Consider the following 18,913-nt stretch of genomic DNA (forward strand, 5'->3'; position numbering starts at 1 on the left):
TGGGATTTTCCTCTCCATTGCCAAGGTCACCAGCATGTGATTGTTGCCCATGCTCGGTTGAACAGCACATTACTTGCCATGTTTTTTTTAAGATCTTGGGATACAACGATGCTTCATAGTAAATTGTCACTTGTCCGCTATAGAAGATTACAAAAAGACCAACATTTACAGCTTACTCAGGCTATGCCATGACTAACACCTCCACTATACAACTGGGTCCAGCAACCTTTAAATCTGCATGAAAGTATGAATCCTCGTTTGATGAGTCACGGATTCAAAATAGTTTTTTGGCAGCAATTTAGTACAAATACCTTTTTGAGAAATAATTATAACAAAAAATGCAATAGACCCATTTATAAGTACAGCAATCTTCATTTGAAGCTTTCGTGACTGCAGCAATCCATACCCTTTGGTTCTTTCGGTAAAGTCGTCACGTAGTAGGTAGAAAATAAATAGATCACGTGACATTTCAATGGCAACCCAAGCGACCGTCTTCAGGTGAGACAAACGCAGCAGGAGAACTGCTGACGCACCCACCACCCCCCATCGTCAGACCACAAGCTGGGTCTGATGAAGAACTTTGTCAAAGCCATGGACAAAACACAAGCAACTTCCAAGTACCTCCGTGGAATGATTCTCAAAGTGAAGCGAAGATAAAGGAAGGTGTCTTTGTTGGTCCTCAGATTCGTGAACTTTTTCGGGATGACGCATTTGACAGTGCGCTGCGTGGCAAAGGAAAAGACGGCATGGAAAGCCTTCCGGTTAGTGGCAACATTTTCTCGGAAACAACAAGGCAGGCAACTACAGGGGAGTCGGTGGAAAACCTCAAGGCATACAAAAGCCTTGGTTTGCACCATGTCACTAAAGATACACTTTTTGCACTCTCATCATCTAGATTTTTTCTCACCGAATTGCGGAGCAGCGAGCAACGAGCATCGCGAGCGATTTCACCCAGGACATTGCAATAATGGAGAAACGCTATCGGGGTCAATGGAGCCCCATCAATGCTTGCAGACTATTGCTTGACGGTGTCAAGAGATGCTCCATTTTTTATGAATAAAAGAGACAAGCCAAGAAGCGCCGAGTAGACACTGAACAAGGACTAAACTATGTACTTACTAGCGGTAAGTACCCGGCGTTGCCCGGGTGAAAAAGATAGACACACACATCAAGTTACACACAGACATCGACCCACACACGTAGAAACACATCGACTTACACGCGCACACACATACATATATAGACTCACACAGACAGACATCGACTTACACACACATATGAACTTACACACACATAGACATCCACTTTAGATACACACACATGGAGTTATACACACATATCGACATACACACATATAGCGACTCACACACACACATCGACTCACACACAGACAAAGGTGAACTCACACACACATTGACGTAAAAACACATGTCATTACACACACACACATATCGAGTAAGACACACACACACGGACGTATATACACACACATGGACCCACGCACACATCGATTTACACACACACACATAGACTCGCACACACGTAAATAGACTGACACACACATTGCCCTACACACATATGGACTCTGACACACAGAGATCTACTTTAGATACACACACATGTGTATCTAAAGTAGATGTATGGACTTACACACACACACATGTGGATAAACAGAGACATATGGACTGACACACACATGGACGTACACACACACATCGACACACAAACGCACATTGACTTACACACTGACATGGAGCCATGCACACACATTGACTAACACACACACATCAACTAACATACACACAGCGACTGATACACGCACACATGGACTGACACGCACCCTTGGACTGACACACACACAGACACATCGACCTACACATACACACAGCGACTGATACACACACATGGACTGACGATATCTGTTCCGGTACAATCCTTATTTGAGCAAAGCTACGCCCAGTGACTGGCGGGTCATTAACATAATGAGTTCGTGAAAGCCGTCGCGAGTTGATTGGGACGGGTTCAGCACCCACGCCCCCATCCCTCGACATATGGCCCGAGCTCATTAACATAATTTTATTCAGTTACGGAGCCGCTCGTGGGAGGGGAGTCTTGTACCCCGGACGTGACGTCATGTCACCTGCAGCTGCCGCGTGACGTCACGAGATAACAGGAAGCGATCGCTTCGCTCTTGCACTGAAATCCGAGGTGAGAAATTATCATCGTGTTGGTGGTCGTGGTTGTTGTGGTGGTTGTTGTTGTTTACCAAGGTAGAGCCTCGCTCTCTCGTAGGGATGTCAGTTGAGTAGCAGCGAGCATGGGAATCGATGTCCAGGTTGGAACTTTACAACGCGGGGCCCAGCCATGCGGGGCCTTGCCTCCTGCCCTCGCCTGATTGCGTTTACTTTAATTATCTCGCTTAAGTTTAATTTGTCTTCACCCGGCTCGCCACTTTGTAACTTTGTTTTATTGTAAATATTCACGCATCTCTCAGAGACATGATCTAACCCACGACCTCCTGTACACCAGGCGAGGTAGTTCACATCTCTCAGGGACATGATCTAACCCACGACCTCCTGTACACCAGGCGAGGTAGTTAACATCTCTCAGGGACATGATCTAACCCACGACCTCCTGTATACCAGGCGAGGTAGTTAACATCTCTCAGGGACATGATCTAACCCACGACCTCCTGTACACCAGGCGAGGTAGTTAACATCTCTCAGGGACATGATCTAACCCACGAACTCCTGTAGACCAGGCGAGGTAGTTAACATCTCTCAGAGACATGATCTAACCCACGACCTCCTGTAGACCAGGCGAGGTAGTTAACATCTCTCAGAGACATGATCTAACCCACGACCTCCTGTACACCAGGCGAAGTAGTTAACATCTCTCAGGGACATGATCGAACCCACGACCTCCTGTACACCAGGCGAGGTAGTTAACATCTCCCAGCCACCACTGCGCCTACTACTGACGGTGCTCGTGTGAGTCTCAATGCGTGACGCGTGATTTACCGACGGCGATGTAAAGTGGGGGGTGGGTGGTGGCCTCCGTCCGTTGCTGCATTGAGAATGACCGCGGTGGATATCCAAACCCTTTGTTCTGACTGCTGCAACGTCCCTGCTGCATTGTGGGAGCGGCGGTGGCGGTGCAGCAATTTGGTGGCGTGGAGCTGCAGCCTCCAGAGGTGTCCTGCTCCCCAAGGGTGAGGGCACGAGCTGGATTGGCTCTTGACCATCACCCCGCTCGTGACCTTGACCCTGATGCTCCTGACTTTGACCTTTACCCCGTGCCTGACCTTGACCCTGCCCCCCCCCCCCCCCCGAGGGCGGTGCCGCCGTAGGTGCTGCTGCTCGCTACTAGCACCACTTGCCCCTACAACCTGTTACAGTCTACATGGGGATGGGGAGATAGTTGTCTTGGCATTGACATTTTGAGTTTAAGTTTCGAGATACAAAAAAAATAATGAAAGTGAACACAGACATTGGGATGATGTTTGTATTTTATTTTTCTTTGCAACTAATTTTTCTTCGTGAGAATTGTAAAATGCAAAGGGGGGGTGGGAGGTGGTGGGGGGTGCAGTAATGAACAGTCACGTGACAACTCAATGGCGGTCAATGTTGTCGGAGGGCCCCTGACGTGAAATGAACCAAACGGAAGTAAAAATCGAAATTCGTTTATTTTGGGCGACTCCGTCCCCACCGCGCACGTAAACGCCGTGACCCACCTGGCGCTGAGATAATTCTGTCCTCGTCATGGTGCGTCGTCCAAGCACAGCAGCGAGGACGAATGCGCAGACTGAACAAAATTTTGATTAGCGCATCGTGTAAAGCTCGTCGAGAGGAATAGTTCGCCTTGAACAGATATAAAATGACGTCGCAACGCAGTTCGTGCGAGAGCCGGGGGCTTACGGGACCCTGAGGTCCCACCATGAGGTTCGAATGTGTGAAGGTCTAACCAGATTCAGAGGGCACGGGGTCCACCCAGTTGAAATGGATGGTGGAGTCTTCCGGACTAGAGACACGAGGCAGTGTGCCCAATGAGACGAGAGAGAGACAACCACGCTGAGAGGTGTCACAGCAACAACAGCAGCAGCAACAACAACGGCAAGAACAGCATTAGAGGCACGGTTCCACGTCTACACGGAGTTTGGGCCTAGTGGGTCGCCCACGTGGAAGAGCCTGGGTCGGGCCTAGTAATGCACGGTGTTGTGTCTGCTGCTATATTAACCAACTATTCGACCAAAACCATAAAAACACACAAACTACAGTTATAGTGTGCATTGAATAATCCGTGGCTGAAAGTTACGTAAAGTAGCTTACCTGATAATAGCGAGTGGAGTTTGTATTATATCCTTCTGTTTTGCAAAGTGAGCGAGGGTAGAGTTTGTATGATCTCCCCCTGTTCTAGAGAGTGGAATTTATATGATATCCCCCTGTTCTAAGAGAGTGGTGTTTGTATGATCTCCCCCTGTTCTAGAGAGTGGAGTTTGTATGATATCCCCTGTAGTGGAGTTTGTATGATCTCCCCCTGTTCTACAGAGTGAGTGGAGTTTGTGTGATCTCCCCTGTAGTGGAGTTTGTATGATCTCCCCCTGTTCTAGAGAGTGGAGTTTGTATGTTATCCCCCTGTTCTACAGAGTGAGTGGAGTTTGTATGATCTCCCGCTGTTCTACAGAGTGAGTGAAGTTTGTATGATCTCCCCCTGTTCTAGAGAGTGGAGTTTGTATGATATCCCCCTCTTCTACAGAGTGAGTGGAGTTTGTATGATCTCCCCCTGTTCTACAGAGTGAGTGGAGTATGTATGATCTCCCCCTGTTCTACAGAGTGAGAGAGTGGAGTTTGTATGATCTCCCCCTGTTGTAGAGAGTGGAGTTTATATGATCTCCCCCTGTTCTAAAGAGTGAGTGGAGTTTGTATGATTCCCCCTCTTCTACAGAGTGAGTGGAGTTTGTATGATCTCCCCCTGTTCTACAGAGTGAGAGAGTGGAGTTTTTTATGATCTCCCCCTGTTCTAAAGAGTGAAGTTTGTTTGATCTCCCCCTCTTCTACAGAGTGAGGGCAGTTTGTATGATCTCCCACTGTTCTAGAGAGTGGAGTTTGTATGATCTCCCAATGTTCTAGAGAGTGGAGTTTGTATGATCTCCCCCTGTTCTACAGTCAGTGGAGTTTGTATGATCTCCCCCTGTTCTAGAGAGTGGAGTTTGTATGATCTCCCCCTGTTCTACAGAGTGGAGTTTGTATGATATCCCCCTGTTCTACATAGTTAGAGAGTGGAATTTGTATAATCTCTCCCTGTTCTACAGAGTGGAGTTTGTATGATCTCCCCCTGTACTACAGAGTGAATGAGTGGAGTTTGTATGATCTCTTGCTGTGCTACAGAGGGAGTGATTGGAGTTTGTATGATCTCCCCCTGTTCTTGCTGATGGTTTTCTTGCTGATGGTTTTCACACCTGATGATGATTGCTTCTTGTGTTGCAGTCGAAACGTCGTGATAATTTTATTGTTTTATATTTTTATTATTTTAATGTTCCCCTTCTACGTGGTGGTGACTTTACCGACAGAACCAAGAATATGAATCCCTGCAGTCAAGAAAGCTTTAAATCAAAAGCTCACTTAATCAAACAAACTGAGTAAAACTTGGAAATGTAATGCAATGCAACACTGAGAGTCGATCAACACACAATAAACGCAAAGCCTGGTAGATTACTTTCTTACAAAGATTGCTCAACTAAGCGAGATAATTAAAGCAAACGCGATCAGGCGAGGGCAGGAGGCAAGGCCCCGCGTGGCTAGGCCCCGCGTTGTAAAGTTCCAACCTGGACATCGATTCCAATGCTCGCTGCTACTCAATTGACATCCCTACGAGAGAGCGAGGCTCTACCTCGGTAAACAACAACCACCACTACAACCGCGATGAGAATTTCTCACCTCGGATTTCAGTTCACGCACGGAGCAGCAGATTTCTGTTACCTCGTGACGTCACGCAGCAGCAGTAGGTGACGTCACTTGCGTGGTACAAGAACACTCCCCTCCCGCAACGAGCGGGTCTTAATTTAAATAAATTATGTTAATGAGCCCGGCCCATACGTGGAGGGATGGGGCGTGGGTGCTGAACCCGTCGCAATAAACTCCCGACAGTCGACACGAATATATTATGTCAATGAGCCGCCAGTCACCGGGCGTAGCTTTGCCCAAATAAGGATTGTACTTGAACAGATAACGCAAGTTGACCCAGGCAGAGGTGACGTCACGCTCAAGGGCGCGGTAGACGGGGTGGGGTGAATACCTTGGTGACATGACGTCACTGGCGAGGTACACCTCCCCCTGGCGTTTCACGCCGATGAGGTGATGCTGAGTAGTGACGTCACAGCGGGATTGGAGTTTAAGTTGATTTAGATTCATTTTCCATTGCTCCCTCCCTTGAACTCAGCAACAACAACGTGGACATTGCATCCCACTGGGATTTTTAGCACACAGCGTTGGTGTACGGTGCTTTTCTCAGCAACATTTTGCTGTTTTTTTCATGGATTTTCTGTTTGCAGAGTCACACAAAGTAGTAACTTTAAGATGTGTTTTTTGTTCTTGTTTGTGTTTGTTGTGGTTGCACTTGATTCAAGAGCCGAATGGCTCACAGGGGTATACCAAATATATATCAACTGAAACTATTGTGTACACACTGTGTGTATGTAAACTATGTGTGTACACTGTGTGTGCGTACACTGTGTGTGTGTACACTCTGTGTACACGTACACAGAGTGTGCACTGTGTGTGTACAGTGTGTGTACACACTGTGTGTGTGTGTACACTGTGTGTCACTGTGCCTGGCATAAGCGTCGTGGTGACGTCACCGCCACTTAGTAGAGAATGGCGGTTGTTGTTGTGTCACTGTGTGTGTGTGTACACTCTGTGTGTACACTATGTGTCACTGTGTGTGTCACTGTGTGTATATACACTGTGTGTGTACCCTGTGTGTGTACACTGTGTGTATACACTGTATGTGTGTACACTGTGTGTGTACAGTGTATACCCTGTGTATGTGTACAGTGTATACACTGTGTGCGTGTACACTGTCAGTGTGTACACTGTGTATACACTGTGTGTGTGTACGCTATGTGTGTATACACTGTGTGTGTACACTGTGTGCATGTGTACACTGTGTGTACACTGTGTGTACATTGTGTGTGTACACTGTGTGTGTGTACACTGTGTGTACACTGTTTGTGTCCGAACCCCCGGCAAGGCCATCTACTTAATGACGAGAGAAAATTCACACGAAATGTCCTTTTCAATGAAGTCTTTCAGATGTAAATTGATACAAGCTTTTAATGAAGAAATAAAATCATCTAATTCAAAACACAACACAATTCAAAGATGTTTCATTTTAAAACTTCAAAACGGAGCATGGGGTACTTGCGTGAATGCGTCCTTCGTGTGCCGTAAATGTTGTGACTTTCCTGGCCTGAAGGCCGTCAATGTGTTGGACCATTATTGGTGCACAGCGTCTCAACAGCAGTGGGGTTTGCTTCAACCGATAGGTAACGAACATCCAGACGTGAATCAGCAAGGAGCATTTCTAGTCCTAGTTAGACAAAATCTACGTCAACACGTAAGACAAAACTACAATTCGTGTTGTAGAGAATGTACCTCCTCCTATACGTGTAACTTTCAAGTGGTATGCCTTGTAACTGATGAATGATCCGAGCGTGCTCCCTATTTCAAAGACGATGAGTTGCTCCAGAGGCAGACGCTTCGTGAAACACAAGAGTTCTCTGTACAGGTTACTTCCAAAACACACACACACTGTCCTAACATCACTTATTCAATGTGTGAATCTCAGACAAAATATTACATGTACGCGCACAATCAGACGAGTATTCATTCTAAATCATTGACGGGCATATTAGCAGCATTGAATTACTGCAGCGAAATTGACTGCATCACGTTACATCGTATTAACAAGAAGTTATTTTACAAATACGCACCGTCTGCTTAACAGTGTATGTACAACATACTATTGTTGCGTCATTCAAAACGAGTAGGCCGTTGCATGCTGGCGTCTGGGTCAAAATGTATCAAACTCTAAACATTACGCTACAAATAATAGATCACGGAGTTTCGATGGCAACACAAGCAATCGTCATCAGGTGGGACAAGCACAGCAGCAATAAGAGGAAACTGCTGGAGTAGGGGCCTACTACTTCAGCAGTTTCTCTTGCTGTGGTTGTCCCACTTGATGACGATTGCTTGTGTTGTGATCTAAACGCCGTGATCTGTTATGTTTCTACCCACGTGATGACTTTACCGAAAGAACTCAAGAGTGTGGATTCCTGCAGTCACGAAAGCTTCGAATCAAGATTACCTACAAACTACACAACTGAGATGACGCATCAATCATCGCCCCCTACTGACAGGCTCTTGGTCACATGGAGGCTGGTGCAGGGCCACCACCTTGTGTCACACAGGGGTAGCTGCTACTTGGGGATGCTCTTCGAGCGTTTCAGACGAGGTACTACACAAAACTCCGAGTTGCTGAGGCGGTTAAGCAAGCACCACGCAAAAACAATTATGATAACATCATGAATGTTTGGGAGCTTTATGGCTCTCGCTCCTAGTGAGAGATTAACCCAACCCACAGGTCCACAAAGACTGGCCGCTCTTACTCTGCAGGTTGAACCTAGGAATTGAGTGTTCAACTTCACATTCTTGTCATTAAAGGCCTGTGACAAAGGTGCATCTATTGGAGCGACATCGTCTCTGGCTTACACATCTACCGGGTCTCCACTTGACTTTGGATTGTCTCGGAGGAAGTCCACCCACACCTCCACTTCCACAAACTGCTGGGAGTTGCCTCGCTCTGCCTCACAGTCAGAATTCTCCTCCTGCTTCACGTTGCCTCCATCGATGTGAAGGTCGGATTTTGAAGTTGAATTTTCATCTTCACATTTAACCTGCACTTCTTTGCTCTTCACCATCACTTCTTCCCTCTTCACCATCACCTCTTCGCTCATCACTTCTTCCCTCTTCACCATCACCTCTTCACATTTCACCTCGATACCTTTAAGTGTCAAAGCTGGGATTTTCCTCCGGTTCTTGTTTCATGAGGGATGGGCTCATTGCGGCACTTTGACTTTCACAAGCTGACTTCAGACTAAACTCCTTGTGGATCTTCTGATGCTTGTGCGTTCTCTGGTGTACTTGAAGATTTGATGAATCTGCAAACGCCTTCCAGCAGAGTGCACCTGAAGGGTTTCTCTCCTGTGTGTGTTCTCTGGTGTTTTTGAAGAACAGATGACTGTGAAAATGACTTTCCACACACACTGCACTTGAAGGGTTTCTCTCCCGTGTGTGTTCTCTGGTGTCTTTGACGATTTGATGAATCTGCAAACGCCATCCCGCACAGAGTGCACCTGAAGGGTTTCTCTCCCGTGTGTGTTCTCTCGTGTCTTTGAAGATGTGACACATGTACAAACGCCATCCTGCACAGAATGCACCTGAAGGGTTTCTCTCATGTGTGTGTTCTCTGGTGTTCTCTAAGATATGATGACTGTGCAAACGCCATCCCGCACACACTGCACCTGAAGGGTTTCTCTCCTGTGTGTGTTCTCTGGTGTTTTTGAAGAACAGATGACTGTGAAAATGACTTTCCACACACACTGCACTTGAAGGGTTTCTCTCCCGTGTGTGTTCTCTGGTGTCTTTGACGATTTGATGAATCTGCAAACGCCATCCCGCACAGAGTGCACCTGAAGGGTTTCTCTCCCGTGTGTGTTCTCTCGTGTCTTTGAAGATGTGACACATGTACAAATGCCATCCTGCACAGAATGCACCTGAAGGGTTTCTCTCCTGTGTGTGTTCTCTGGTGTACTTTAAGATGTGGTGACTGTGCAAACGCCATCCCACACACAGTGCACTTGAAGGGTTTATCTCCTGTGTGTGTTCTCTGGTGTTTTTTAAGACCAGATGACTGTGAAAATGCCTTCCCACACACACTGCACTTGAAGGGTTTCTCTCCTGTGTGTGTTCTCTGGTGGGTCTGAACAACTAATGAACGTGCAAACGCCTTCCCGCACAAGGTGCACCTGAAGGGTTTCACTCCCGTGTGTGTTCTCTGGTGTCTTTGCAGATTTGATGACTGTGCAAATGCCTTCCCACACACACTGCACTTGAAGGGTTTCTCTCCCGTGTGTGTTCTCTGGTGTATTTGCAGATTTGATGACTGTGAAAATGCCTTCCCACACACAGTGCACTTGAAGGGTTTCTCTCCTGTGTGAGTTCTCTGGTGCCGTGTCAAATTTCCAGTCCGATCCGTGCTGTATGCAGGCTGGTCGCATTGTTGACTTGTCATACCGAGCTGCGCTGACTGCATTTGCTCCATCAGACCAATTCTGCGGAGGAAGCGTGAGAGGAAGCGTCAGCTGCAGACAGAAAAAAATAATATCCACACCATCTACACGTCAGTATCGAGGCACAGAGGAATGCATATATAGTCACATGTGACTTACACGTCTATATTCATATATTCATGATGTAGTAAAAACGTTTCCCAAATTCATCACACGGGCTGGTATGGCACACAATGAGAGGGCAAATGGTCATAAACATGCCTGGAAGCCCTCGTATCTTCAAAATGAATGTTCACCCAAAACTCCGAGTACACAATTTCGGCTGTCTGGCTACAAAAGGAATATTTATGAGAGCTAAATTCAGCTGACATAGCAAAGGGTGTTGAAAACAATACTATTTGTGTTATGCCGAAATTCATAAATTAATGTTCAATCGCAACTTAGAGGTGTGAATCCAGGCTCAGATGTCCTTGAATGCTGGGATGAACAGTTCCGATTTCAGCTGCATATGTGTGCTGTGTTCACCTCCTGTTTCCATTCTTATAAAGAGTTCCAGAGGAAAACAAAAGTAAACTACTGTTATGCTATAACCTCCGTGTTCAACAGAGTTAATAGACGTTACTAAAAAACACAAACTGTACACTGTCACTGGGTAAACAGGCGGTGGCGTGTCTAGAATCACGCCTGGCCATCTTAATCTGCTTGGCATGAATGCTTCCTCACTCCACCAAGTAATTAATCGAGGATCAATTAACATAGCCGAGGCTAACTGGAGTTTGCGTGTCTCTCTCCGTGGTGAGATGTTAACTACCTCACCTGGTATACAGGAAGTCGTGGGTTCGATCCCGACAATGACGCCTGCTGTATATCTGGAGTTTGCGCGTCTTTGACCGATAAACATTGACACATGTATTCTTGGTTCTTTCAGTAAAGTTACGTAGATAGGAAATAACAATAACAGATAATAACAATAACAGATAATACAATTAAATTAAATAAAGACTACTTGTGTTGCAATCAAAACGTGGGTTTTTTTTGCTTTATTTACTATTTTTTATTGTTATTTTTATTTTATTTTCTATCTACGTGACTTTACCGAAAGAACCAAGAATATTAATTCCTGCAGTCACCAAAGTTTTAAGTCAAAACATTCACACACGTTGACAAAGCCTCACCTTGTGTTGTTGTGGGCAGGTCGCTTCTGATAACAAGAGCGGTATAGCAGCTCAAGCGGGCTTGGCCTGGTGAAAAAAATGAAAACTGCGTGAATATTTACAATAAAACAAAGTTACAAAGTGGCGAGCCGGGTGAAGACAAATTTAACTTAAGCGAGATAATTAAAGTGAATGCAATCAGGCGAGGGCAGGAGGCAAGGCCCCACGTGGCTAGGCCCCGCGTTGTAAAGTTCCAACCTGGACATCGATTCCCATGCTTGCTGCTACTCAACTGACATCCCTACGAGAGAGAGAGAGGCTCTACCTTGGTAAACAACAACCACCACCACTACCACCATGAGAATTTCTCACCTCAGATTTCAGTGCAAGCGTGGATCGGCAGCCTCCTGTTACCTCGCGACGTCACGCAGGTAAGCATGTAACATGACGTCATTCCAGGGTAAGAGACACGCCCCTCCCACGAGCGGCTCTGTAACTGAATAAATTATGTTAATGAGTCAGGGCCATATGTCGAGGGATGGGGCGTGGCTGCTGAACCCGACAGCTACTGATAATGATGATACTACTACTGATTATGCTACTACTGATAATTATGATACTACTACTAATGATGATACGACTGATAATGATGATACTACTACTGATTATGCTACTACTGATAATGATACTACTACTAATGATGATACTACTGATAATGATGATACTACTACTGATTATGCTACTACTGATAATGATGATACTACTACTAATGATACTACTGATAATGATGATGATACTACTACTGATGATGCTACTACTGATAATGATACTACTACTAATGATGATACTACTGATAATGATGATACTACTACTGATGATGCTACTACTGATAATGATACTACTACTAATGATGATACTACTGATAATGATGATACTACTACTGATTATGCTACTACTGATAATGATGATACTACTACTAATGATGATACTACTGATAATGATGATAATACTACTACTGATTATGCTACTGATAATGATGATATTACTACTAATGATGATACTACTGATAATGATGATGATACTACTACTGATTATGCTACTACTGATAATGATACTACTACTGATGATGATACTACTGATAATGATGATACTACTAATGATTATGCTACTACTGATAATGATGATACTACTACTAATGATGATACTACTGATAATGATGATGATACTACTACTGCTGATGCTCCTACTGATAATGATACTACTACTGATGATGATACTACTGATAATGATGATACTACTAATGATTATGCTACTACTGATAATGATGATACTACTACTAATGATGATACTACTGATAATGATGATAGTACTACTAATGATGATACTACTGATAATGATGATGATACTACTACTAATGATGATACTACTGATAATGATGATGATACTACTACTGATTATGCTACTACTGATGATACTACTACTGATGATACTACTGATAATTATGATGATACTACTACTGATCATGCTACTACTGATAATGATGATACTACTACTACTAATGATGATACTACTGATAATGATGATGATACTACTACTGATGATGATGCTACTACTGATAATGATGATACTACTACTAATGATGATACTACTGATAATGATGATACTACTACTAATGATCATACTACTGATAATGATGATGATACTACTAATGATGATACTACTGATAATGATGATGATACTACTACTGATTATGCTACTACTGATAATGATACTACTACTGATGATGATACTACTGATAATGATGATGATACTACTACTGATTATGCTACTAATGATAGTGATGATACTACTACTAATGATGATACTACTGATAATGATGATGATACTACTACTGATGATGCTACTATTTTAATTTGAAGCTTTCGTGACTGCAGGAATCCACACTCTTTGGTTCTGTCGGTAAAGTCGTCACGTGGTAGGTAGAAACATAACAGATCACGTGACGTTTCGATCGCAACACAACAAGCAATCGTCATCAGGTGGTACAACGACAGCGAGAAACAAAGTGCTGAAGTAGTGGGCAAGAGATCTGCTGTGGGACCAAGTTCTAGAGTAGGAGCCCTCGGCTGTTGTGTCTCGCTGTGGTTGTCCCACCTGATGACGATTGTTTGTGTTGCGATCGAAAAGTCACGTGATCTGTTATGTTTATACCTACCACGTGATGACTTGACCGAAAGAAGCAAAGAGTGTGGATGCTACTATGACTGATGATGATGCTGCTACCACAGACTCGTCACACAGAGACTCATCACACAGAGACCCATAGACTCGTCACACAGAGACCCATAGACTCACCACACAGAAACCCACAGACTCACCACACAGAGACCCACAGACTCATGACACAGAGACCCATAGCCTGACCACACAGAGACCCATAGACTCACCACACAGAGACCCATAGACTCGTCACACAGAGACCCACAGACTCGCCACACAGAGACCCATAGACTCATCACACAGAGACCCATAGACTCACCACACAGAGACCCATAGACTCACCACACAGTGACCCATAGACTCATCACAGAGAGACCCACAGACTCACCACACAGAGACCCATAGACTCACCACACAGAAACCCATAGACTCATCACACAGAGACCCATAGACTCGTCACACAGAGACCCATAGACTCACCACACCGGACCCACAGACTCATCACACAGAGACCCACAGACTCATCACACAGAGACCCATAGACTCATCACATGAAGACCCATAGACTCATCACACAGAGACCCATAGACTCATCACACAGAGACCCACAGACTCGTCACACAGAGACCCATAGACTCACCACACAGAGACCCATAGACTCATCACACAGAAACCCACAGACTCATCACACAGAGACCCATAGACTCACCACACAGAGACCCATAGACTCATCACACAGAAACCCACAGACTCATCACACAGAGACCCATAGACTTATCACACAGAGACCTATAGACTCACCACACAGAGACCCACAGACTCATCACACAGAGACCCACAGACTCATCACACAGAGACCCATGGACTCATCACACAGAGACCCATAGACTCAATACAGAGACCCATAGACTCATCACACAGAGACCCATAGACTCATCACACAGAGACCCATAGACTCATCACACAGAGACCCATAGACTCATCACGCAGAGACCCATAGACTCATCACAGAGACCCATAAACCCAGCACAAACACACCACTCACTCACTCACCACAGTCACCACACACACCACACACTCACCACCACCACTCACCTCCATCACCCTCCGTGCCAGGGTCTGGTAGTTGCCAGGTCCATCTCTCAGTCCGTGGACTATCACCACAGGCCGCCTCACACCACTACTCACACCACTACTACCACCACTACTACTACCACTAGTACCACCACCACTACCACCACTACTACTACCACTAGTACCACCACTACTACTACCACTACTCACACAACTACCACCACTACTACCACCACTACTACTACTAGTACCACCACTACTACTACTACCACCACTACTACCACCACTACTACCACTACTACTACTAGTACCACCACTACTACCACTAGTACTACCACTACTACTACCACCACTACCACCACTACTACCACCACTCACACCACCACTACTACTACTCACACCACCACTACCACCACCACCACTACTCATCACAAGACTCTTCATTCTACTCATCATTCCCTCACCACCTCCTTCATTCGCTCCTTCCCTCGCCACCGCTGCGAGCGAAGGAACGAACGGAAGCAACAACAACAACACAGCCACCACCACCACTCTGGCCCCTGACGTTCTCTATTTCATTCCTTGCCTCGTTCCTCCTTGTTTCCTTCCCCCTCCCTCCTTCCTTCCCCCTCCCTCCTTCGTTCCCTCGTTCCCTCCTTCCCTCGTTCCCTCCCTCTTTCGTTCCCTCCCTCCCTCCTTCCCCTCTGCCTCCTTCCCTCCTGCTTTCGTTCCCTCCCTCCTTCCTTCCCCCTCCGTTCCCTCGTTCCTTCTTCTTTCGTTCCCTCCCTCCTTCCCCCTCCGTTCCCTCGTTCCTCCTTCTTTCGTTCCCTCCCTCCCTCCTTCCCCTCTCCCTCCTTCCCTCCTGCTTTCGTTCCCCCGTCGACTCGCTAAGAATGAAAGATAAATTATCCACGCGGAGCGAGGCGGCCGCTGTCAAAGAACAAACCGCGGAAGTCGACTCCAGGTGGGGCGGGGCTGTCGATGGCCATTGTATGACGTCATTAACACTCGAGCGGGGGCGGGGCTGTCGATGTTCATTGTATGGCGTCATTAACACTCGAGCAGGGGCGGGGGTGTCGATAGTAATTGTATGACGTCAATAATCCACGCTCGGAAGGGTTGGGGTCAATGTTTATGTACGGACGTCATGACGTCATCTTTAGTAGAGGGAGTCTCAATCTTTATTGACAGAGGTCATGACGTCATGTTTAGTAGAGGAGGTGTCAATGCTCGGAGAGTCGTGACGTCATTAAGCCCGACTCAATGTGTGGACGGCCGTGACGTCATTCTAGGTAGTAGGGGAGGTGCCGCTGCTGGCTGTATAACGTCACGAAGCCATCTTGGTAAGGAGTGAGTCCCAATGTTAATTACCTTGCAGAGGCCATCCTGGTGAATAACAATGTGAATTAGCTTGGAGAGGCCATCTTGGTAAGGGGTGAGTCCCAATGTTAATTAGTTTGTAGAGGCCATTTTGGTAAGTGGTGAGTCCCCATGTTATTTACCCTGCAGAGGCCATCCTGGTGAATCACAATGTTAATTAGTTTGGAGAGGCCATCTTGGTAAGGGGTGAGTCCCAATGTTAATGAGTTTGTAGAGGCCATCTTGGTAAGTGGTGAGTCTCAATGTTAATTACCTTGCAGAGGCCATCCTGGTGAATCACAATGTTAATTAGCTTGGAGAGGCCATCTTGGTAAGGGGTGAGTCCCAATGTTAATGAGTTAGTAGAGGCCATCTTGGTAAGTGGTGAGTCCCAATGTTATTTACCTTACAGAGGCCATCCTGGTGAATCACAATGTTAATTATCTTGGAGAGGCCATCTTAGTAAGGGGTGAGTCCCAATGTTCATTAGCTTGTAGAGACCATCTTGGTAAGGGGTGATTCCCAATGTTAATTAGCTTGTAGAGGCCATCTTGGTATTTGAGTGAGTCCCAATGTTAATTAGCTTGGAGAGGACATCTTAGTAAGGGGTGAGTCCCAATGTAATGAGTTTGTAGAGGCCATCTTGGTAAGTGGTGAGTCCCAATGTTAATTAGCTTGGAGAGGCCATCTTGGTAAGGGGTGAGTCCCAATGTTAATTAGCTTGAGAGGCCATAGATTCATCACACAAAGATCCATAGAATAACCACACAGAGACCCATAGAATCGTCACACGAAGACCCATAGACTCATCACACAGAGACCCATAGACTCATCACACAGAGACCCATAGACTCATCACACAGAGACCCATAAACCCAGCACACACCACACACTCACCAAACACAGCACACATACCACTCACCACACACTCACCACCCTCACCCCACACTCACCACACTCACCACCACCACTCACCTCCCTCACCCTCCGTGCCAGGGTCTGGTAGTTGCCAGGTCCATCTCTCAGTCCGTGGACTATTACCGCAGACCGCCTCACACCACTACTCACACCACTACCGCCACCACTACTACCACTAGTACCACTACTACTACTAGTACCACCACCACTACCACCACTACTACCACTAGTACCACCACTACTACCACCACCACTACTACCACTAGTACCACTACTACTACCACCACTACTACTACCACTTGTACCACCACTACTACTACTCACACTACTACCACCACTACTACTACTCACACTACCACCACCACTGCTACTCACACTACCACCACTACCACTACTCACACTACCACCACCATCACTACTACTAATCACACCACCACCACTACTACTCACACTACCACCACTACTACTCACACCACCACCACTACTAATCACACTACCACCACTACTACTACTCACACCACCACCATTACTACTAATCACACCACCACTACTCACACTTCCACTACTACTAATCACACCACCACTACTACTCACACCACCACCACTACTAATCACACTACCACCACCACTACTCACACTACCACTACTACTACTCACACCACCACTGCTACTCACACCACCACCACCACTATTAATCACACTACCACTACTCACACTACTAATACTACTACTACTCACACTACTACTCACACTACCACCACTAATCACACTACCACCACTACTAATCACACTACCACCACCACTACTCACACTACCACCACCACTAATCACACTACCACCACCACTACTACTCATCACACTACCACCACCACTACTCACACTACCACTGCTACTCACACCACCACCACTACTCACACCACCACCACTACTCACACTACCACTACTACTAATCACACCACCACTGCTACTCACACTACCACCACCACTACTCACACTACCACCACCACCACTACTCATCACAAGACTCTTCATTCTGCTCATCATTCCCTCACCACCTTCATTCGCTCCTTTTTTTCAACTGTAATTGGTCTTTATTTGGAACACATGAAAATAAAAAGCGGGAGACAATATATGCACATTTGGAAGTATAATTGTATAAATGAGAAGTTGCCACATCAGGGAAGAGAGAAAGAGTGAGTTGGCTGGGCTGGTAAAGGAGGGAGGACAAAAAAAACCCCAACAGAATATTAATCCATTACGCAAGCGTGTTGTTAACAAGACGAGACAGATACATCAATCAAAGATTTGCACCATCTTACAGGTACGTATTCCAATATTTGTGCTTTAGACAACAAATATGTACCAATGCATTCAACTCGGCCGCACAGCAAGAAGCAGACCGCACTATTTCTTGGCGCGCTGCCTCTGTACCTAGCCTGGCACAGCAGTCAACCCATGGCACTTTGTGGGTCTGTCCCGTGACCTGTACCTAGCCTGGCACAGCAGTCAACCCATGGCACTTTGTGGGTCTGTCCCATGACCTGTACCTAGCCTGGTACAGCAGTCAACCCATGGCACCTGCTGGGTCTGTCCCGTGACCTGTACCTAGCCTGGCACAGCAGTCAACCCATGGCAACTGCTGGGTCTGTTGTTGGAATCGAATCGATTCAAAGGCAATGTGCCGAGTGGGTGTTGGAATCGTATCGATTCAGAGGCAACGTGTCGGCGGGTGGATGTTTGAATCGAATCGATTCAGAGGCAATGTACAGGAGGGTGAATGTTGGAATCGAATCTATTCAGAGGCAATGTGCAGGCGGGGTGGGTGTTGGAATCGAAA

The sequence above is a fragment of the Petromyzon marinus genome, unplaced genomic scaffold (genome assembly GCF_048934315.1).
Source record: "Petromyzon marinus isolate PM22_M1 ecotype Great Lakes invasive population unplaced genomic scaffold, UKy_Petmar_22M1.pri1.0 PM_G_Scaffold_173, whole genome shotgun sequence".
In the NCBI taxonomy this organism is placed as follows: Eukaryota; Metazoa; Chordata; class Hyperoartia; order Petromyzontiformes; family Petromyzontidae; genus Petromyzon; species Petromyzon marinus.